We start from the raw sequence: 25,192 nt of genomic DNA, 5'->3' as shown, positions 1-25,192 counted from the left end.
CGCCCCGACCCCATCGTCCCTGACTCCATCGCCCCTTGCTGGTGTCGCTCGACGCACTGACACCCCGTCCTCGACATCCTCCTCCCCGTTCTGGATCTGGGCGCCCACGGCGCCACGACGTTGTCGCCGGAGCCACCGCGCCGCCACCTCGCCGGATGCCATCGCCTACGTCCACCCCGCCGTCGGACCTCGTCGCCCCGCCGGACCTCGTCCCCGTCGTCCTCCCCATGCCCGCTGCCTAAGACCCTACAACCCCGGTGAGGCCCTCGGCCTCTCCTCCTCTCCCCACACTCATCGTTCGCTCCGGCCACTCGTCCATCGTGCACGCACGCACGCACACCGCCCTACCGCGCTCACTGTCACTGCCAATCGTCGCCCCACTCGACAGCTGCTACTGCACCCCCTCCCATGTTCCTTCTCTCAGACGTGGCTCATGCCACCGTGGCTACGCCTACCCACACCGAAGCACGCGCATAACGGGCGCTGGTCGCGCCCCGCGCCGCCGATGCTCTTCCTGGCCCCGCGTCGGCCCGCCTCCGTGCTTACTGTGCCAGCGGGACGCCACGAGCAGTGCTGCTCGCGGCACTACTATGCTCCGACTACCGCGCCCTTGCTCCGCCCGCGAGACCCCGCCACCACCTCCACCGCTAGAGCTCGCGCGCGCCGTCGCGTGCATCGCTTACTCCCCATCGCTCCCACGCCGCTCCGCCACACCTTGCGCCAGCCGCCGCGGCCGCACCCCCCTCCCCTGGCCGGAGTCCCCTTCCATGGTGGACTCGGGTGCACGCCCGCAGCGCCCCGACGCTCGTTAACGCACTCGACTAGGTCCCGAGGGGCTTATGACAAGGGGGCCCCACCCCAGAACGTTTAAAATAATAATAATAAGATAAAAAATTATAATAAAATTATTTAATTAAATAACTAACTAACTAATTAATTAATTAACTTAATTTAGCCTGTTTAGTTAAACTAACTAAACTTAATTAACCTAAATATTTAATTAAACTAACTAGTTTGTTAGTTAGGGCAATGAGTCAATGGCAGATAAGACCCACACGTCAGCTTGACCTAGTCAACATCTCTGTTAACTGATGACGTCATGCTGACATCATGCTGATGCAATAATGCCATTTTTGAATTTAATTAATACTAATAATTTTAAATTGATTTAAATCTTTAAAAATTAATATTAAATAGTTCGTAACTCGGATGGAAAAACTTTGTACGTGAAAGTTGCTCAGAACAACGAGACGAATCCGAATACACAGCCCGTTAGTCCGCCATGCATCCCTAGCATAGCAAATTTGCAACATTTCACCTCCGGTTCATCTGTCCGAAAACGCGAAACACTGGGGATACTTTCCCGGATGTTCCCCCTTTCGCCGGTATCACCTACTACCTCGTTAGGGCACACCTAGCACTACTCATTGTCATGTCTTACATCGTCACGCTTATGTTTGCACTGTATTCATTGCTTCTCCCCTCTCTTCTCTCCGTTAGACTACGACACCGACGCCGCTGCTACCCAGTACGACTACGGAGTTGACGACCCCTCCTCCTTGCCAGACCAACCAGGCAAGCCCCCCCCCCTTGATCACCAGATATCGCCTATTCTCCTCTATACTGCTTGCATTAGAGTAGTGTAGCATGTTGCCACTTCCCGTTAATAATATTCTGATGCATAGCCTGTCATTGTTGCTACATTTGTTGATACCTTACCTGCAATCCTAAATACTTAGTATATAGGATGCTAGTTTATCATCTGTGGCCCTACATTCTTGTCAGTCTGCCTTGCTATACTATCGGGTCGTGGTCACTCGGGAGGTGATCACGGGTTTATACTATACATATATACATGCTATACAGATGGTGACTAAAGTCGGGTCGGCTTGTTGAGTACCCGCGGCTGATTCACGAATTGGGGCTGAAAGGACATACTTTCCCAACGACCCTCTGTGTGGATCTTTGTGGCGGAGTGAGAGTGCAGTTTGAGGCTACCTAGGAGAGAGGTGGGCCTGGCCCTGGTCGGCATTCGCAGTTACTTCATAATAACATGCGTAACGAGATCTTGGTATTTGATCTGAGTCTGGCCACTGGCCTATACACACTAACCAACTACCCAGGAACAGTTATGGGCACTCGACGTCGTGGTATCAACCGAAGCCTTCTTGACATCCGCGACTAAGCGGCACGCGCCGGATTGGACCGTAAGCCTACACTTGTATTAAGGGGGCTAGGTCTGCTTCCGGCCGCCCTCGCAACGTGCACGTGTGCAATGGGTGATGGGCACAGACCCCTGCGCCATAGGAGTTAGACCGGTGTGCTGACCTCTTTGTTGGGCCTAGGTGGGGCTGCGACGTGTTGATCTTCCGAGGCCGGGAATGACCCAGGAAAGTGTGTCCGGCCAAAGGGGATCGAGCGTGTTGGGAAATGTGGTGCACCCCTGCAGGGAAGTTAATCTATTTAAATAGACGTGATCTTCAACAGGACGACAGGGAGTTGTACCTTGACCTTATGACAACTAGAACCGGATACTCAATAAAACACATCCAGACAAGTTCCACAGACATCCCGGTGATCGCTTTCCCACAGGGCGACGAGGGGAGGATCGCCGGGTAGGATTAGGCTATGCGATGATACTTCAATCTACTCTCTTCTAGATGATGCAAGACGGAGGCTGCCAGAAGCGTAGTCTTTGATAGGACTAGCTATCCCCATCTTATTCTGGCATTCTGCAGTTCAGTTCACTGATATTGCCTCCTTACACATATACCCATGCATATGTAGTGTAGCTCCTTTCTTGCGAGTACTTTGGATGAGTACTCACGGTTGCTTTGCTCCCTCTTTTCCCCCGTTTTCCTCTTCTTCTCGGATGCCGCAACCAGATGTTGGATCCCAGGAGCCAGATGACATCGGCGATGATGACTCCTACAACACTGGAGGTGCCTACTATTGCGTGCAGGCCGCTGACGACGACCAGGAGTAGTTTAGGAGGATCCTAGGCAGGAGGCATGCGCCACTTCTGATTCGTATCCCAGTTTGTGATAGCCTTCTTAAGGCAAGCTTGTTTAACTTATGTCTGTACTCAGATATTGTTGCTTCCGCTGACTCTTCTATGATCGAGCAGTTGTATTCGAGCCCTCGAGGCCCCTGGCTTGTATTATGATGCTTGTATGACTTATTTTATTTTTAGAGTTGTGTTGTGATATCTTCCCGTGAGTCCCTGATCTTGATCGTACACATTTGCGTGTATGATTAGTGTACGATTGAATCGGCGGTGTCACAAGTTGGTATTAGAGCCGACTGCCTGTAGGAATCCCCTTTCCAACTCCTTGGCTGATGTTGAGTCTAGAAGCCGAAAACTATTTTACTAACTTGGGTGTGTGGCTTACGGGCCCACATCGCCATTGGGTGGTATTAGGATCTTTTACTCATCGACCTTTACTCTGGGACACTGATCTCTCCTCTATTCGGGTTAAGTGATTTTACAAACGCCGACTCTAGGTTCTCGTAACTACTTCCTCCCGGAGATCCCTCACTCCAGATGATTGCTTATTGCATCAGAAGATTCTGAAGATACCCCTTGATATTTTCCCGAGACCCTTGTGCTCATCACCTTTGCAATCCATTGTCACCGATATATCCCTATGGATATCTGTATGCACTTGTCATTCTCTTGATCATTCCTCGCCGCTCTTGTTGTTACATGATGCCTCTAAATATTCGTCGTTCTCCCGAAAATCCTTTGAGTTTACTGTCTTGCAGTTTTATTTCGCGTGAAAACCCTTACGGGTTTTTCCTCACATTTATCAAGGATCCATTCTTCTCAATTGTTCATGTGTCTCACATGATTCTTCGGAATACTTTTCGATCTTTCAAAAATCCTCTGTAGCCTGTTACTCTTGAAATGCTTGCCAGCTTGCATTATGGGTAATTCCATATGACTAGTAGTCCTCGTTAACATCCCTTGTCTTAGTCATTTTGAGCCTATTGATTCAATGTGTGCGTACACACGCAATCATCATGTTATCCTTTTTAAGATTCTCTTTCCGGCTCAGACGTCATTCTGGACATGAGTTGGTTCTCGGCAATTCAAACATTTATTGATTGTCCAACTAGGTGTTTTCAACTTATCCATTCTTGATCAGAGCATCTGCTTCTGATCCTTCATTTTGGAAACCATAATTTCTTTCTATTTAAGCATCAGACTAATTAGGTGATTCTTGAATCTGATGCCTCTGCATTCTTTCTTCCTCCGAGTGAGTACTGATACTCACATCAGATCCATTGTGGATCGCCCCATCCATTGTTGGATTGTTATCCGACAGTGTCCTTCATATTCAATCACCATGTGAGTTCTTTCCCTAATACATAGTGCCTTTGGTAAATTGTATCCTCTACTTGGCCAACCATGCTCTGCTTTCGAGCTTGTGTATTTACTTTTGAAACTTGTGGTATAGGTTACTAAGTTGCCCGATGGGTTGAACCTATGCCTTCCCCTAATTCGTGAGAACTCGAAAGTTTTCACAAGTCATACACTTCCGGTTTTCTACCAGATAAACTTTCAACACTACAGTTATATCAAAGCAAAAGGTGAATGAGATGATATGCATTAAAGAAGTGGGAGTCGACCTTGAACTTTGTGTTCATGCCCATGAAAATGATGTAGACCGTCTGAGAAGCTTCTTGCAAAATGATTATCCAGCTGTATGATTCTTTCGGTATTCTTGAAATTGATTCCTTACAGTTATGGTTCCGACCATGTTGTCCTGATCTGATATATCTGATGGGAATTCATTCCAGTGCCTTGTCTATTTTTGGCAAGGTTGAAGTATCTAATGTCATAGGTCAATGACCCGGTTCTACTTCTATCTTGTTCTACCTTCAAGCATTACCCCCTGGTATCTCGGAGATGTCTTGCCATTGCGCCACATCTTACTAACTTTGTTGAAGTAATGTCTTTCCTTGTCGTAATCACTCTACGGGTTCTGGATTGTTTTCAACCGAGGACACCGACTAGTGAAATTATTCCGCACTACAAATAAAATACCCCTAGTATTTTTACTAGGAAATTCTGAAATAAATCTGGTCATTCCTAGACTATCGGTTGCATCCAGGTCTTGCTACCTTTGACGGTGCTACCTCGTCCTTCTCTGGTGCACGAATCTTTAGTGTGTGAGCACGACTTACGTCAAGCTTTCAACATCATGTTGCTTGTCTTGAAAGGCAATTTGGTCCCGAGCTTGCATCTTATATATTGATCCTATAACTTGCCACTTCGTCATTCCCTCGCTTGTTGCCATTGTTGTTTGATTTCATCCTCTTGAAATCTCCTGGCAAATGTGTCGGATCACCTTCAACACTTTGACTTCTTATGAGATGCCAACTGTGTTCATGATGAGAAATTCCCTCCTTGCCCTCGATGATTTTTATTATCATCGACAAAACCCTTGACTTCCTTTCATCGCGAACTTGTCCATATTATGAATACAACTTGATGTCCAACTAGTGTTGTGTTCTGCCTTGAAGTATTACTGTCTTTTCTGTCGAGGATGTTGTGTGGATTGCTCCACCTCTTAGAAATTCTCGGTATGATAATACTTCCCACCATCACCATTCTTCCTTGGTCCCCGTGTTGTTTTTAACCGGGATACCGATATGCCAACGATCCTGCTTGAGTTCTGTACTTCTAGCAACCCTATTGCGTTGAAGTTAATGATCAACAGTTCATTCTTAGACTGTTGGTCATTGAATCATCACTCTAACATTGATCCTGCTGCCTAAGGTCATATTTCGGGCACACCTTACAACTAATGCTTGATGGTGTATGTTTTCCTCGAGCATACAACATTATATCATTTGAATTAACAAGTGTCATCTTCTTGTTCACATAAGTGTGGAAATCCATCCGTTTGGAATTCTCGTTGAATTGTCGCTGAGCCCATCAGCAACCTCCTCATCCCCTCCTTGGTTTAATGATGAACTATTGTTTCAGGAACCCACTCCCATAGTTCATTTCCTGAGAATCTTGCAATGTCATTTCATCAATTTGTGTCGCACCTTTTCTTCCCGGACATCCTGAGTCTGAGGTATCATGACACCAATCGGATCGGAATCTCGGTCAGATATTATGGCTAGGACAACTTTCCAGGAGTTATGATGTTGGTCCTTAGATGACCAGGTAATATGATGTCATGCCTAGCACCCCTGGCTGGAGGACCTATCATTATAATTTCTTTTGCAAGGATAACCATTCTTCCTGGAGGAAATTGTAGGACTTATTTTATAAGTTGCTCCTGATGGATCATTTGTGTATCCAAAGTCTGGCCTTGATTGGAACCCCATATCATTGCTACCTCGAAGCATGACTATGATACCCTGCTCATCAACAAGAACATTGTAGGCGCGATGCTAAATGTTTGTTGGTCAGTTATCCAAACAATGTTGTATGGGTAATATCTTGATTAATCCTTGCCCCTTATCTGAATGGTTGGGTACTTGCTCTCCTATCGTGTAATCCATGTTCTGCTTGTACATGGGAAGGATATACTCCTAATAATTGTGTGTAATCACAATTTTCCTTTCCATTGTTCTGTTTAATCTGATAATTGCATTTTCCTTTCCATTCTTTTGTTTAACCTTTCCTAAATCTGACTTAACTGAGCAGAGATAATTCCCTGCTTAGGTAGGCAACTTGTTGTACCACTCTGTTTGTAAGACCATGTTACTATTGTTGATGACATTCCGGTAACCACCGATGGGTGATAACTTTGCCAATTGGTTCACCTGTTCAACAAGCAGGAAAATTGCTCTCTTCGTTCCCCGTCCTTGTTACTGACAATTGTTGCCCTGACATGCCTCCCTGTTGCGGCTGTGCAAGATGTCACCACCCTTCCTACTGTCAACCGACATGGTGGGCCCATAACCCACAGGTCCACTGGATCGAAACCTGACTCTTCTTTACAACCTGGATTCTAATGTATCCTTTGCACCTGGCTTCGTATGTGATTCACGAGCTAAATGCTATACCATTATTCCTCCTGGAATCAAATGCCATGTTATTCTCATTGTTCAAACCCCCATTCCAACTTATGTCTAGTCATTGAATGATTGCCTACCCGTTTGAAACTTTGGTACCATCGTATATTGCACTCAACGAATTCATTGAAATACAACTCGTAGGGTACCTTGTGTATTTCCCATTGAGTTCACCGCCAGATGCCCAACTTTGCGGAGATGCGTTCTTCCGGAGTTTTCCCCTTGGTTGCGTTCGTAGGACGATGGAGATCCCGAAGAAAGGATGATGACTTGGTCATTGTGACTTGAAGCAGAGAAATGAAGACATCAACGAAAGGGATCAACCTCTTCGAAAGGGCAGCCAAGACCGAGAAGACTGGTTAGCTTTTTCGCTACCAGCACCTCCCCCCTTAATACACCGCTTAAATCTCGGGACGAGATTTCTTGTAGTGGAGGAGATTGTGACACCTGGATACTTAAGCTACATTGAACCTCTGCTAATGATGCCACGTCACCTTGATTACTGTTACTAATCTCACGTTAGTTCGAAACCAATTCAAATTCAAATTAAAAATCAGGCAAACAAAAAGGTTTTCAAACAATGAAACTAAAATGTCCAGATTGTGCCAAATATTACATAGGTAATTATAGTGAAGAAAACCCATATTTAGAAAATGCTATGATGCTCTAAAATAAATAAAATAGAAAATGGAAAAGAATAAAAAAAGGAGACTAAACAAAAAATTAATAAAGTAAAAAGAGGGGGAAAGCCCCAGACCAACTGGGTCACCCGACCCAACTCCCACCCTGGCCCGACCGGCCCACCCCACTCTCCATATCCTCCTATCGCCCGAAACCCTAGATACCAGGATTCCACTCACCCCACACTCGCTCGCTCCCCCACTCCCCTCCCGGTTTCTGGATCGGGGCAAACCGCCCCAACCCCATCGTCTCGGACTCCGTCGCCCCTTGCCGGCGTCGCTCGACGCCCTGACGCCCCGTCCTCGACCTCCTCCTCCCCGTTCTAGATCTGGGCGCCCACGGCGCCCCGACGCAGTCGCCGGAGCCACCGCGCCGCCACCTCGTCGGACGCCATCGCCTACGTCCACCCTGCCGCCGGACCTCGTCGCCCCGCCACACGTCGTCCCCGTCGTCCTCCCCACGCCTCGCTGCCTAAGACCCTACAACCGCGGTGAGGCCCCCGGCCTCTCCTCCTCTCCCCGCACTCGTTGTTCGCTCCGGCCGCTGGTCCATCATGCACGCACGCACGCGCACCGCCCCACCGTGCTCGCTGTCGCTGCCCATCGTCGCCCCGTGCGCGCCCGGCTCGCCTGCTGCTACTGCGCCCCCTCCTGTGTTCCTTCTTCCCGCCGTGGCTCACGCCGCCGTGGCTGCGCCTACCCGCACTGAAGCACGCGCGCAACGGGCGCTCGCCGCGCCCTACGCCGCTGCTGCTATGCCTGGTCCCGCGTCGGCCCGCCTCCCGTGCTTACTGTGCCCGCGCGACGCCACGAGCAGTGCTGCTCGCTACACTACTCCGCTCCGGCTGTCGCGCCTTTGCTCCGCCCGCGCGACCCCGCCACCACCTCCACCACTGCAGCTCGCGCGCGCCGTCACGTGCATCGCCTGCGCCCCATCGGTCCCACGCCGCTCCGCCACAGCCGGCGCTGGCCGCCACGGCGGCGCCCCCTCCCCTGGCCGGAGTCCCCTTCCATGGTGGACTCGGGCGCACGCCCGCAGCGCCCCGGCGCCCGTTAACACACTCCACTAGGTCCCCAGGGGCCTATGACAAGGGGGCCCCACCCCAGAACGTTTAAATAATAATAATAATAAGATAAAATAATAATAATAATAATAAAATTAGTCAATTAATTAATTAACTAATTAATTAAGTTAATTTATCATGTTTAGTTAAAATAACTAAACTAAATTAACCTAAATATTTAATTAAACTAACTAGTTTGTTAGTTAGGGCAATGTGTCAATGGCAGATGGGACCCACACGTCAGCTTGACCTAGTCAACACCTTTGTTGACAGATGATGTCATGCTGATGTCATGCTGATGCACTAATGCCATTTTTGAATTTAATTAATATTAATAATTTATAAATTGATTTAAATCTTTAAAAGTTAATATTAAATAATCCGTAACTCGGATGGAAAAACTTTGTATATGAAAGTTGCTCAGAACAACAAGACAAATCCAAATACACATCCCATTAGTCCGCCACGCATCCCTAGCATAGCAAACCTGCAACATTTCACCTCCGGTTCATCTATCCGAAAACGCGAAACACCGACGATACTTTCCCGGATGTTTCCCCCTTTCGCTGGTATCGCCTACTACCTCGTTAGGGCACACCTAGCACTGCTCATTTTCATGTCTTACATTGTCATGCTTATGTTTTCACTATATTAATTGTTTCTTACACTAGCACCCAGTACAACTACGGAGTTGACGACCCCTCCTTCTTGCCAGAGCAACCAGGCAAGCCCCCCCCTTGATCACCAGATATCGCATACTCTCCTCTATACTGCTTGCATTAGAGTAGTGTAGCATGTTTCTGCTTTCCGTTAATCCTATTCTGATGCATAGCCTATCATTGTTGTTACATCTGTTGATACCTTACTTGCAATCCTAAATACTTAGTATAGGATGCTAGTTTATCATCTGTGGCCCTACATTCTTGTCAGTCTGCCTTGCTATACTATCAGGCCGTGGTCACTTGGGAGGTGATCACGGGTTTATACTATACATATATACATGCTATACAGATGGTGACTAAAGTCGTGTCGGCTCGTTGAGTACCCGCGGTTGATTTTTGAATTGGGGGCTGAAAGGACATACTTTCCCGACGGCCCTGTGTGTGGATCTTTGTGGTGGAGCGACAGGGCAGTTTGAGGCCACCTAGGAGAGAGGTGGGCCTGGCCCTGGTCGGCGTTCAGGGTAACTTCATAATAACATGCTTAACGAGATCTTGGTATTTTATCTGAGTCTGGCCACTGGCCAATACGCACTAACCAACTACGCGGGAACAGTTATGGGCACTCGACGTCGTGGTATCAGCCGAAGCCTTCTTGACGTCAGCGACTGATCGGCGCGCGCCGGATTGGACCGTAAGCCTGCACTTGTATTAAGGGGGCTAGTCTACTTCCGGCCGCCCTCGCAATGTGCAGGTGTGCAATGGGCGATGGGCCCAAACCCCTGTGCCATAGGAGTTAGACCGGCGTGCTGACCTCTCTGTTGTGCCTAGGTGGGGCTACGACGTGTTGATCTTCCTAGGCCGTGTGTGACCCAGGAAAGTGTGTCCGGCCAAAGGGTATCAAGCGTGTTGGGAAATGTGGTGCACCCCTGCAGGGAAGTTAATCTATTCGAATAGCCGTGATCTTCGGTAACAGGACGACTTGGAGTTGTACCTTGACCTTATGACAACTAGAACCGGATACTTAATAAAACACATCCATACAAGTTCCAGAGACATCCCGGTGATCGCTTTCCCATAGGGCGACGAGGGAAGGATCGCCGGGTAGGATTATGCTATGTGATGCTACTTGGAGGACTTCAATCTACTCTCTTCTACATGCTGCAAGGCGGAGGCTGCCAGAAGCGTAGTCTTCGATAGGACTAGCTATCCCCCTCTTATTCTGGCATTCTGCAGTTCATTCCACAGATATTGCCTCCTTACACATATACCCATGCATATGTAGTGTAGCTCCTTGCTTGCGAGTACTTTGGATGAGTACTCACGGTTGCTTTGCTCCCTCTTTTCCACCGTTTTCCTCTTCTTCTCGGATGCCGCAACAAGACGTTGGATCCCAGGAGCCATACGCCACCGACGACAACTCCTACTACACTGGAGGTGCCGACTACTGCGTGCAGGCCGCTGACGACGACCAGGAGTAGTTTAGGAGGATCCTAGGTAGGAGGCCTGCGCCTCTTTCGATCTGTATCCCAGTTTGTGCTAGCCTTCTTAAGGCAAGCTTGTTTAACTTATGTCTGTACTCAGATATTGTTGCTTCCGCTGACTCGTCTATGATCGAGCACTTGTATTCGAGCACTCGAGGCCCCTGGCTTGTATTATGATGCTTGTATGACTTATTTTATTTTTAGAGTTGTGTTGTGATATCTTCTCGTGAGTCCCTGATCTTGATCGTACATATTTGCATGTATGATTAGTGTACGATTGAATCGGGCGCGTCACAGGCGGCGGAAAGCGGCGCGGCGGCGGCGGCGCGGGGCTATTGCTGCTGCTGCTGGTGGGAGGCAGCGGCGGTGTGGAGGAGAGGTGGTGGGGCGACGCGCTATTTAAGGATGGGGCTCGACCTCGTCTTGGGGAAGGGGCTGGCCTCGGGAGGCGTGCCCGCCTCGGACTTGGCCGGCGGCACACTGGCGGCAACGGGGCGGACTACCGCGCGGGGATGGTGGCGGCGCTGCTTCCGGGCCGGCTCGGCTGGGCCTTCGGCCCATTCGGGCGAAAATAACTTTTTTTAAAAAATAAATTTCCCCCGAAAGAAAAATCCTAATAAATTATAAAGAAAAATCTAAAAATTCCAGAAATAATTTTCACCGTCCAAACCTAATATTTAGGACAAGATAAACATTTTTCTGGACAAAGATGCAATTTTAAAAAATGCAATATTTTTCTAATTCTAATAAAATCATAATTTGATTTTAAAATTCTTTCTCCAATATTTATCTTTGGTTGAAGAAGTCATATTATCTTCTCTCATGTGTTTTTATTATTGGAAAAAATAAGAGAGAAAAATAATAAAATCAAATTGATCCTTCCCTCAAATTTGAAATAAATTCAAATATGAATTTTGTGAAACCTCCAACTCTCTCCTTGGGTCCTTGAGTTGCTTAAGATCTCTAGGATCTCAACCAAAAGAAAGAATAAATATGATATGCATCTGCTGATCTATGTATAACATCCAAATTGAAAATTAGGATGTTACAATTTTTCTTATTTGTTTTTCCATTGTTTTATTTTTCTTATTATCTTTATCAAAAAGTCTCCTTTTTTAAAAATGTGTGGAAATTTGAAATTTAGAAAATATTCAAGTTTTCGGGAAATGTTCCGATTCTCATATTTTTTTTGAAATTTCAAAAATTGTTTGTGTTCTTAAAAATCATAACTTTGAAAAACATTCTACAAATTATAAAACTAACACTTTTTTCATAAAATTGTTGGTTCTCCAAGAAAAGGTCTTAGTTTTCAAATAATGTTAAGTATTTCCAAAAGTGTTCATTTTTTCAGAAGAATGTATGAAATTCCAAACATAATTGGGGTTTTAAGAAATTTTAAATTTTAGAATATGTTCAAAAAAAACTTCACATTTATCAATGCTTGTTCGTTTTGCAAAGACATTTTCCAAAAATGAAAAAATGTTTCTAAAGTGGATTGGCTCAACGCCTACTCTCCCACTCGGTGGTGTCCATTCGTGTCGTCAATGGGTCGGACCAGCCAGGCATGCGCTGTCTGAAGGGGAGGTTGGTAGCGGCAAGGAGGAACTTATAGGGAGTTCCGAGAATTGCGCAGCTCTGCCTAACAAAATTTTCCCTAGCTGGGCAAGTGCGACATTTTCACCATTCTAATAAAGAAAGTTTTGGGGAAATTAATCTATTTAAAAAAATCGACTTAATATTGGAGAAAATTTTGTGTATAGAAAAATGTAAAAAATGCTCAAGTACCTTGATATAAAATGTTCATGTATATGAAAATAAATCATCATCTTATATTTATAAAATGGCCATCCCATAATTAATCTATGTTCATGGAATAAAAGTAAAAAAAATGTATCTGTAACTTGTTGATATACTTAAGAACAATTGCTTACATACATTCAAAATCAAGTCCAATGTTAAGCGGATGAGTCTTGTTCTCTTATACCAAGACAGAAATTAATAATTTTATTGATAAGGCATCATATATATAGGAATTATTGATATTATACCAATTATTATCAATGCCTTAAACATAATATTGCCATGCACCAGTTTTTTACTACCCATTCTAAGAGGTCAATTCTACCCCTTGAAAACAATGAGCGATCAATTCTAGAGGGGGCATTAAAGTAACTTACATGCTATGACAAAGCATAAATTTGAGAAAAAAACTCTAGAAGGAACCATGAATCTTTAGAAGTGAAACTAAAATTGGAAATTCACACAAGCCATAACTCCAAGCATTAATACTTTCTATAACTTCACACATCAACACGGAGAAGCTTTTCCTATATATATATGAACCATTCATGGAGCAAGCATTTCACTGTCATACACTCATCAACTCCACTTACAAGAGTACCACCCATTAATAGCCTCTATTCCTTAGTGACGATGACCAAGTTCACGAGGAACAATGTGCAAGGACTTGTGCTACTTTCTTTTCTTCTTGTGGTGTGTTTGACTTGTCTTGGAGGCACATATGGTAATTAACAACTCGATTTTTTGGTGGTATTGATACTGTGGACTTTTATTGTTTATATGATGAGATGATAAGTATATTCTTTATTTTATGTTAATTAGGTGAAATCATAAACAACAAGGGGAGAAACATGATGAGCAAAGTAAGCCATGTAACTAGACCCCCTTGTTATAAAGATGGGCACCAGCTCCCAGGACGGGAATTCTGCTGTCAAATAGATAACTTGTGCTGGCCAGATCTAGGAGAATGCTTCATCAACTGTCCCTGCAAGATTAATTGCACACCAGCAACAACAACACAATAGTTTTTGGGTGGATAAATCTCATCCTTATGGTTCTCAAAATAATTATGCGTTGATGAGATAATAATTTTTGTATGTTTTAGAAATCAACTATGTTATTTTAATATTCAATAAAACTAGCTTGTGGCTTGCTTGCACGATTTTGTGGTTGCATTTGTTACCTACCATTTACATATTAAATATTTATGTTCTGTCCATATTTTGATTGTCTCCTCCTAGGTGTACTGATCGTGGAACTATGGTGGACATCAGGACAAAATGTACTTTAATCTCTCTCTCTCTATCTCTCTCTCGCACGTACTTTTTATTGCATTGGATGGGTGAACAATAATTTCATAACAGGCTGTGAAGCACCAAATATTGTAATTTAAAATATGTTTAATAAGTATTATCAACTTCACACATCAAGTACGATGTATATAGATTTAATATCCATAGGTAAATTGACTATTGATTTCTCAGGTTGAAGAGTGTGGTGTTCTACTTTAACGCTACTTCTTTCACACATAAACCTTAAAGCAAATTGAGTTGGATAAGCTAGGGTTTGTTTAGTGCATGTAGAAGAAGTGAGGGGTGTTGGCGTCCTCTAGCTACAAGTCATATTGACTCTTTCAACAACTGCGTTTTTTAGCGATGGACATATCCATCTAGGACTGTTGGTCTATTTTTTTATTAGGATTCGAACCAGAGTTGAACTGGCCGTGATTTTGATGGAAATCACATGGGCTACAGATCTCATCTTGGCTTTCCTGCAAAATAAGTCTAGATTTCCTAAGCAGTGTTCCAACCCACATGCACCATGGGCTCACAACAAAGTACATGTCATTCTTAGATCAGAGGTCACACGAGTACGTCTGCTCCGCCAGCTAGGCACACACCTTCACTTCTGCCGTGCAGTCCAATGGGCATGTTATGGACATAGACAGCGAGACAATTTTTAAAGGCAGTAATATCAGTTTTGCTTTGATTCCATGCTGGAATGACGAGGCAACAACAAGGAAAGCACATTCTGCGCATTTTGAAATTCAAGTGGAAAAGGATACCCATTGTAGAGAGAGGTGTCAAACACTTGTGATCTGCCCAAAATGAAGAAAACACACTGCCTAGTCAGCAATTGATCATGTAGCAACCCTCGGCTCATGGCTTGCTACAAGATACACTAGATCAGGATCGCGCCCTGGCGCGAGGGTGCCGGTCCAAGCACTTTGCCAAAGCATGTAACACCATGTCAGTAGGAACCCAGATATAGCATTTGCACTTATACAGGATAATAATAAAATAAAGAAACATTCAATTGTGATAAAAGTAAAACATAATGGAGCACAAGACAACATCAATTTATAAGGCAGGATCAAGCTCGACCCGTTCATACGACCACAAAAGATAGCCATTCGACATGAAGTTCGATACTAATTGCGAGAACACATAAGAGGAGTTAATAAGAACATGAACATAATAAAAAGAGCCAACTACAGAATCACTAAGCATACTAATAGATGGCGTAATCCATCTGTCTCGTCGATGTACTTCATAGGGACCGCCTCACATGAATCTGAAACAAACAAACTGTGAGATATATGGAATGCAATGATTTCTGTACTAAAGCATCAACCCTAGTACTGGCCCTTATCTAATACAGGGAATCTACAATGTAGAAAACATCACAGGAGAGGTAAGGTGGTATACAAAGGAATGCATATTCTTGTCAACCGAGCAACCAAATCAAAGGAAGCTTATCTTTGCATTCATTGTTCCATCACCCATGAATAAAACAAGAGCCTAATGAAGAGTCACTCGGAAGCAATGTTTGTTTTCATGCACAAATTGAGAAGCCACCAAACAATACATGAAACATAAAACTATATTCCACTATTGGTTTAGTAGCAAATAACATAAGCATAGTGCATATGACAGCATGCAACAACTTAAAGTGATCGAATTATCTCTCTGAACTAAAAAGGCAAGATTACACCTCACTGTCTTACACTAAAATCAGAAGTATGATATACGGTTATAGATATGCATACACCTCACTATCTTATCACAATATTATACATAAGATTAACCAATGAAATGAGGCTGGGACCTAGTGGGACAGACGTTGGGGCTAAACACTGGTCACTAGGGGTGGTGAACGGAACAGGCAGGGCGTGCTGACCCCTGTGCCATAGGAGTTAGACCGGCGTGCTGTCCTCTTTGTTGTGCCTAGGTGGGGCTGCGACGTGTTGATCTTCCGAGGCCGGGCATGACCTAGGAAAGTGTGTCCGGCCAAAGGGGATAAAGCGTGTTGGGAAATGTGGTGCACCCCTGCAGGGAAGTTAATCTATTTGAATAGACGTGATCTTCAATAGGAAGACTGGGAGTTGTACCTTGACCTTATGACAACTAGAACCGGATACTCAATAAAAAACATCCAGACAAGTTCCACAGACATCCCGGTGATTGCTTTCCCACAGGGCAACAAGGGGAGGATCGCCGGGTAGGATTAGGCTATGCGATGATACTTCAATCTACTCTCTTCTAGATGATGCAAGACGGAGGCTGCCAGAAGCGTAGTCATTGATAGGACTAGCTATCCCCATCTTATTCTGGCATTCTGCAGCTCAGTTCACTGATATTGCCTCCTTACACATATACCCATGCATATGTACTGTAGCTCCTTTCTTGCGAGTACTTTGGATGAGTACTCACGGTTGCTTTGCTCCCTCTTTTCCCCTGTTTTCCTCTTCTTCTCGGATGCTGCAACCAGACGTTGGATCCCAGGAGCCAGATGACATCGGCGGCGATGACTCCTACAACACTGGAGGTGCCTACTATTGCGTGTAGGCCGCTGACGATGACGAGGAGTAGTTTAGGAGGATCCCAGGCAGGAGGCATGCGCCACTTCCGATTCGTATCCCAGTTTGTGCTAGCCTTCTTAAGGCAAGCTTGTTTAACTTATGTTTGTACTCAGATATTGTTGCTTCTGCTGACTCGTCTATGATCGAGCACTTGTATTCGAGCACTCGAGGCCCCTGGCTTGTATTATGATGCTTGTATGACTTATTTTATTTTTAGAGTTGTGTTGTGATATCTTCCCGTGAGTCCCTGATCTTGATCGTACACATTTGCGTGTATGATTAGTGTATGATTGAATCGGCGGCGTCACAAGTTGGTATCAGAGCCGACTGCCTGTAGGAATCCCCTTTCCAACTACTTGGCCGAAGTTGAGTCTAGAAGCCGAAAATTGTTTTACTAACTTGGATGTGTGGCTTACGGGCCCACGTCGCCATTGGGTGGTATTAGGATCTTTTACTCCTCGACCTTTACTCTGGGACACTGATCTCTCCTCTATTCTGGTTAAATGATTTTAGTAACGCCGACTCTAGGTTCTCGTAACTACTTCCTCCCGGAGATCCCTCACTCCAAATGATTGCTTATTGCATCAGAAGATTCTGAAGATATCCCTTGATATTTTCCCGAGACCCTTGTGCTCATCACTTTTGCAATCCACTGTCACCGATATATCCCTATGGATATCTGTATGCACTTGTCATTCTCTTGATCATTCCTCGCTGCTCTTGTTGTTACATGATGCCTTGAAATATTCGTCGTTGTCCCGAAAATCCTTTGAGTTTACTGTGTTGCAGTTTTATTTCGCGTGAAAACCCTTACGGGTTTTTCCTCACATTTATCAAGGATCCATTCTTCTCAATTGTTCACGTGTCTCACATGATTCTTCGGAATACTTTTCGATCTTTGAAAAATCCTCTGCAGCCTGTTACTCTTGAAACGCTTGCCTGCTTGCATTATGGGTAATTCCATATGACTAGTAGTCCTTGTTAACATCCCTTGTCTTAGTCATTTTGAGCCTATTGATTCAATGTGTGCGTACACACGCAGTCATCATGTTATCCTTTTTAAGATTCTCTTTCCGGCTCAGACGTCATTCCGGACATGAGTTGGTTCTCGGCAATTCAAACCTTTATTGATTGTCCAACTAGGTGTTTTCAACTTATCCATCCTTGATCAGAGCATCTGCTTCTGATCCTTCATTTTGGAAACCATAATTTCTTTCTATTTAAGCATCAGATTGATCAGGTGATTCTTGAATCTGATGCCTCTGCATTCTTTCTTCCTCCGAGTGAGTACCGATACTCACATCAGCTCCGTTGTGGATCGCCCTATCCATTGTTGGATTGTTATCCGACAGTGTCCTTCATATTCAATCACCATGTGAGTTCTTTCCCTGATACATAGTGCCTTTGGTAAATTGTATCCTCTACTTGGCCAACCATGCTCTACTTTCGAGCTTGTGTATTTACTTTTGAAACTTGTGGTATAGGTTACTAAGTTGCCCGATGGGTTGAACCGATGCCTTCCCCTAATTCGTGAGAACCCAAAAGTTTTCACAAGTCATACTCTTCCGGTTTTCTACCAGATAAACTTTCAACACTACAGTTATATCAAAGCAAAAGGTGAATGAGATGATATGCATTGAAGAAGTGGGAGTCGACCTTGAACTTTGTGTTCATGCCCATGAAAATGATGTAGACCGTCTGAGAAGCTTCTTGCAAAATGATTATCCAGTTGTATGATTCTTTCGGTATTCTTGAAATTGATTCCTTACAGTTATGGTTCCGACCATGTTGTCCTGATATGATATATCTGATGGGAATTCATTCCAGTGCCTCGTCTATTTTTGGCAAGGTTGAAGTATCTAATGTCATAGGTCAATGACCCGGTTCTACTTCTATCTTGTTCTACCTTCGAGTATTAGCCCCTGGTATCTCGGAGATGTCTTGCCATTGCACCACATCTTACTATCTTTGTTGAAGTAATGTCTTTCCTTGTCGTAATCACTCTATGGGTTCTGGGTTGTTGTCAACCGAGGACACCGACTAGTGAATTTATTCCGCACTACAAATCAAATACCCCTAGTATTTTTACTAGGAAATTCTGTACTAAATCTGGTCATTCCTAGACTATCGGTTGCATCCAGGTCTTGCTACCTTTGACGGTGCTACCTCGTCATTCTCTGGTGCACGAATCTTCAGTGTGTGAGCACGACTTACGTCGAGCTTTCAACATCATGTTGCTTGTCTTGAAAGGCAATTTGGTCCCGAGCTTGCATCTTATATATTGATCCTATAACTTGCCACTTCGTCATTCCCTCGCTTGTTGCCGTTGTTATTTGATTTCATCCTCTTGAAATCTCCCGGCAAATGTGTCGGATCACCTTCAACACTTTGACTTCTTCTGAGATGCCAACTGTGTTCATGATGAGAAATTCCCTCCTTGCCCTCGATGATTTTTATTATCATCGACAAAACCCTTGACTTCCTTTCATCGCGAACTTGTCCATATTATGAATACAACTTGCTGTCCAGCTAGTGTTGTGTTCTTCCTTGAAGTATTACTGTCTTTTCTGTCGAGGATGTTGTGTGGATTGCTCCACCTCTTAGAAATTCTCGGTATGATAATACTTCCCACCATCACCATTCTTCCTTGGTCCCCGTGTTGTTTTTAACCGGGATACCGATATGCCAACGATCCTGCTTGAGTTCTGTACTTCTAGCAACCCTATTGCGTTGAAGTTAATGATCAACAGTTCATTCTTAGACTGTTGGTCATTGAATCATCACTCTAACATTGATCCTGCTGCCTAAGGTCATATTTCGGGCACACCTTACAACTAATGCTTGATGGTGTATGTTTTCCTCGAGCATACAACATTATATCATTTGAATTAACAAGTGTCATCTTCTTGTTCACATAAGTGTGGAAATCCATCCGTTTGGAATTCTCGTTGAATTGTCGCTGAGCCCATCACCAACCTCCTCATCCCCTCCTTGGTTTAATGATGAACTATTGTTTCAGGAACCCACTCCCATAGTTCATTTCCTGAGAATCTTGCAATGTCATTTCATCAATTTGTGTCGCACCTTTTCTTGATGACCAGGTAATATGATGTCATGCCTAGCACCCCTGGCTGGAGGACCTATCATTATAATTTCTTTTGCAAGGATAACCATTCTTCCTGGAGGAAATTGTAGGACTTATTTTATAAGTTGCTCCTGATGGATCATTTGTGTATCCAAAGTCTGGCCTTGATTGGAACCCCATATCATTGGTACCTCGAAGCATGACTATGATACCCCGCTCATCAACAAGAACATTGGAGGCGCGATGCTAAATATTTCTTGGTCAGTTATCCAAACGATGTTGTATGGGTAACATCTTGATTAATCCTTGCCCCTTATCTGAATGGTTGGATACTTGCTCTCCTATCCTGTATTCCATGTTCTGCTTGTACATGGGAAGGATATACTCCTTATAATTGTGTGTAATCACAATTTTCCTTTCCATTGTTCTGTTTAATCTGATAATCGCATTTTCCTTTCCATTCTTTTGTTTAACCTTTCCTAAATCTGACTTAACTGAGCAGAGATAATTCCCTACTTAGGTAGGCAACTTTTTGTACCACTCTGTTTGTAAGACCATGTTACTATTGTTGATGACATTCCGGTAACCACCGATGGGTGATAACTTTGCCAATTGGTTCACCTGTTCAACAAGCAGGAAAATTGCTCTCTTCGTTCCCCGTCCTTGTTACTGACAATTGTTGCCCTGACATGCCTCCCTGTTGCGGCTGTGCAAGATGTCACCACCCTTCCTACTGTCAACCCACATGGTGGGCCCATAACCCACAAGTCCACTGGATCGAAACCTGACTCTTCTTTACAACCCGGATTCTAATGTATCCTTTGCACCTGGCTTCGTATGTGATTCACGAGCTAAATGCTATACCATTATTCCTCTTGGAATCAAATGCCATGTTATTCTCATTGTTCAAACCCCCATTCCAGCTTCTGTCTAGTCATCGAATGATTGCCTACCCATTTGAAACTTTGGTACCATCGTATATTGCACTCAACGAATTCACTGAAATACAACTCGTGGGGTACCTTGTGTATTTCCCATTGAGTTCACCGCCAGATGCCCAACTTTGCGGAGATGCGTTCTTCAAGAGTTTTCCCCTTGGTCGCGTTCGTAGGATGATGGAGATCCCGAAGAAAGGATGACGACTTGGTCATGGTGACTTGAAGCAGAGAAATGAAGACATCAACGAAAGGGATCAACCTCTTCGAAAGGGCAGCCAAGACCGAGAAGACTCGTTAGCTTTTTCACTACCAGCACCTCCCCCCTTAATACACCGCTTAAATCCTGGGACGAGATTTCTTGTAGTGGAGGAGAATTGTGACACCCGAATACTTAAGATACATTGAACAACTGCTAATGATGCCACGTCACCTTGATTACTGTTACTAATCTCGCGTTAGTTCGAAACCGATTCAAATTCAAATTAAAAATCAGGCAAACAAAAAGGTTTTCAAACAATGAAACTAAAATGTCCGGATTGTGCCAAATATTACATAGGTAATTATAGTGAAGAAAACCCATATTTAGAAAATTCTATGATGCTCTAAAATAAATAAAATAGAAAATGGAAAAGAATAAAAAAAAGGAGACTAAACAAAAAATTAATAAAGTAAAAAGAGGGGGAAAGCCCCAGGCCAACTGGGTCACCCGGCCCAACTCCCACCCTCGCCCGACCGGCCCACCCCACTCTCCATATCCTCCTATCGCCCAAAACCCTAGATACCAGGATTCCTCTCACCCCACACTCGCTCGCTCCCCCACTCCCCTCCCGGTTTCTGGATCGGGGCAAACCGCCCCGACCCCATCGTCCCTGACTCCGTCGCCCCTTGCCGGTGTCGCTCGACGCCCTGACGCCCCGTCCTCGACCTCCTCCTCCCTATTCTGGATTTGGGCGCCCACGGCGCCCCGGCGCAGTCGCCGGAGCCACCGCGCCACCACCTCGTCGGACGCCATCGCCTACGTCCACCCTGCCACTGGACCTCGTCGCCCCGCCGCACGTCGTCCCCGTAGTCCTCCCCACCCCCGCTGCCTAAGACCCTACAACCGCGGTGAGGCCCCCAACCTCTCCTCCTCTCCCCGCACTCATTGTTCGCTCCGGCCGCTCGTCCATCGTGCACTCACGCACGCGCACCGCCCCATCGCGCTCGTTGTCGCTGCCCATCATCGCCCCGTGTGCGCCCCTCTCGCCTGCTGCTACTGCGCCCCTCCCGTGTTCCTTCTTCCCGCCGTGGCTCACGTCGCCGTGGCTGTGCCTACCCGCATTGAAGCACGCGCGCAACGGGCGCTGGCCGCGCCCTGCGCCGCCGTTGCTATGCCTGGTCCTGCGTCGGCCCGACTCCCGTGCTTACTATGCCCGCGCGACGCCATGAGTAGTGCTGCTCGCTACACTACTCCGCTCCGGCTGTCGCGACTTTGCTCCGCCCGCGTGACCCCGCCACCACCTCCACCGCTGCAGCTCGCGCGCGCCGTCGCGTGCATTGCCTATACCCCATCAGTCCCACGCCGCTCGGCCACAGCCGGCGCCAGCCGCCACGGCGGCGCCCCATCCCCTGTCCGGAGTCCCCTTCCATGGTGGACTCGGGCGCACGCCCGCAATGCCCCGGCGCGCGTTAACGCACTCCAATAGGTCCCCAGGGGCCTATGACAAGGGGGCCCCACCCCTAGAACGTTTAAAAATAATAATAATAAGATAAAATAATAATAATAAAATTGGTTAATTAATTAATTAACTAATTAATTAACTTAATTTATCATGTTTAGTTAAAATAACTAAACTTAATTAACCTAAATATTTAATTAAACTAACTAGTTTGTTAGTTAGGGCAATGTGTCAATGGCAGATGGGACCCACACGTCAGCTTGACCTAGTCAACACCTCTGTTGACTGATGATGTCATGCTGACGTCATGCCGATGCAGTAATGCCATTTTCAAATTTAATTAATACTAATAATTTATAAATTGATTTAAATCTTTAAAAAATAATATTAAATAATCCGTAACTCGGATGGAAAAACTTTGTATACGAAAGTTGCTCAGAACAACAAGACAAATCCGAATACACATCCCGTTAGTCCACCACGCATCCCTAGCATAGCAAACCTGCAACATTTCACCTCCGGTTCATCTGTCCGAAAACGCGAAACACCGACGATACTTTCCCGGATGTTTCCCCCTTTCGCCGGTATCGCCTACTACCTCGTTAGGGCACACCTAGCACCACTCATTTTCCTGTCTTATATCGTCATGCTTATGTTTGCACTATATTAATTGTTTCTTACACTAGCACCCAGTACGACTACGGAGTTGACGACCCCTCCTTCTTGCCAGAGCAACTAGGCAAGCCCCCCCCCCCCTTGATCACCAGATATCGCATACTCTCCTCTATACTGCTTGCATTAGAGTAGTGTAGCATGTTTCTGCTTTCCGTTAATCCTATTCTGATGCATAGCCTGTCATTGTTCCTACATCTGTTGATACCTTACTTGCAATCCTAAATACTTAGTATAGGATGCTAGTTTATCATCTGTGGCCCTACATTCTTGTCAGTCTGCCTTGCTATACTATCAGGTCGTGGTCACTCGGGAGGTGATCACGGGTTTATACTATACATATATACATGCTATACAGATGGTGACTAAAGTCGTGTCGGCTCGTTGAGTACCCGCGGTTGATTCATGAATTGGGGGATGAAAGGGCATACTTTCCCGACGGCCCTGTGTGTGGATCTTTGTGGTGGAGCGACAGGGCAGTTTGAGGCCACCTAGGAGAGAGGTGGGCCTGGCCCTAGTCGGCGTTCGGGGTTACTTCATAATAACATGCTTAACGAGATCTTGGTATTTTATCTGAGTCTGGCCACTGGCCTATACGCACTAACCAACTACGCGGGAACAGTTATGGGCACTCGACGTTGTGGTATCAGCCGAAGCCTTCTTGACATCAGCGACTGATCGGCGCACGCCGGATTGGACCGTAAGCCTGCACTTGTATTAAGGGGGCTAGTCTACTTCCGGCCGCCCTCGCAATGTGCAGGTGTGCAATGGGCGATGGGCCCAAACCCCTGTGCCATAGGAGTTAGACCGGCGTGCTAACCTCTCTGTTGTGCCTAGGTGGGGCTACAACGTGTTGATCTTCCTAGGCCGTGTGTGACCCAGGAAAGTGTGTCCGGCCAAAGGGTATCGAGCGTGTTGGGAAATGTGGTGCACCCCTGCAGGGAAGTTAATCTATTCGAATAGCCGTGATCTTCGGTAACAGGACGACTTGGAGTTGTACCTTGACCTTATGACAACTAGAACCGGATACTTAATAAAACACATCCATACAAGTTCCAGAGACATCCCGGTGATCGCTTTCCCATAGGGCGACGAGGGAAGGATCGCCGGGTAGGATTATGCTATGCGATGCTACTTGGAGGACTTCAATCTACTCTCTTCTACATGCTGCAAGGCGGAGGCTGCCAGAAGCGTAGTCTTCGATAGGACTAGCTATCCCCCTCTTATTCTGGCATTCTGCAGTTCATTCCACAGATATTGCCTCCTTACACATATACCCATGCATATGTAGTGTAGCTCCTTCCTTGCGAGTACTTTGGATGAGTAATCACGGTTGCTTTGCTCCCTCTTTTCCCCCGTTTTCCTCTTCTTCTCGGATGCCGCAACAAGACGTTGGATCCCAGGAGCCATACGCCACCGACGACAACTCCTACTACACTGGAGGTGCCGACTACTGCGTGCAGGCCGCTGACGACGACCAGGAGTAGTTTAGGAGGATCCTAGGTAGGAGGCATGCGCCTCTTTCGATCTGTATCCCAGTTTGTGCTAGCCTTCTTAAGGCAAGCTTGTTTAACTTATGTCTGTACTCAGATATTGTTGCTTCCGCTAACTCGTCTATGATCGAGCACTTGTATTCGAGCACTCGAGGCCCCTGGCTTGTATTATGATGCTTGTATGACTTATTTTATTTTTAGAGTTGTGTTGTGATATCTTCTCGTGAGTCCCTGATCTTGATCGTACATATTTGCATGTATGATTAGTGTACGATTGAATCGGGCGCGTCACAGGCGGCGGAAAGCGGCGCGGCGGCGGCGGCGCGGGGCTATTGCTGCTGCTGCTGGTGGGAGGCAGCGGCGGTGTGGAGGAGAGGTGGTGGGGCGACGCGCTATTTAAGGATGGGGCTCGACCTCGTCTTGGGGAAGGGGCTGGCCTCGGGAGGCGTGCCCGCCTCGGACTTGGCCGGCGGCACACTGGCGGCAACGGGGCGGACTACCGCGCGGGGATGGTGGCGGCGCTGCTTCCGGGCCGGCTCGGCTGGGCCTTCGGCCCATTCGGGCGAAAATAACTTTTTTTAAAAAATAAATGTCCCCCGAAAGAAAAATCCTAATAAATTATAAAGAAAAATCTAAAAATTCCAGAAATAATTTTCACCGTCCAAACCTAATATTTAGGACAAGATAAACATTTTTCTGGACAAAGATGCAATTTTAAAAAATGCAATATTTTTCTAATTCTAATAAAATTCTAATAAA

At 45.7% G+C, this 25,192-nt stretch overlaps 1 long non-coding RNA gene across 1 annotated transcript; it reads left to right on the top strand.

Annotated features, from left to right (window-relative positions):
- Nucleotides 1–13,300: 13,300 nt before the first annotated feature.
- LOC119304991 lies at nt 13,301–13,892 on the top strand. Its single transcript, XR_005148508.1, has 2 exons — nt 13,301–13,449; nt 13,548–13,892. It is a non-coding gene; the product is annotated as an uncharacterized LOC119304991 (long non-coding RNA).
- The last annotated feature ends 11,300 nt before the right edge of the window (nt 13,893–25,192 follow it).

Source organism: Triticum dicoccoides, chromosome 5B (genome assembly GCF_002162155.2).
Source record: "Triticum dicoccoides isolate Atlit2015 ecotype Zavitan chromosome 5B, WEW_v2.0, whole genome shotgun sequence".
Classification (NCBI taxonomy): Eukaryota; Viridiplantae; Streptophyta; class Magnoliopsida; order Poales; family Poaceae; genus Triticum; species Triticum dicoccoides.
This window is presented reverse-complemented; position numbering and strand designations above follow the sequence as displayed.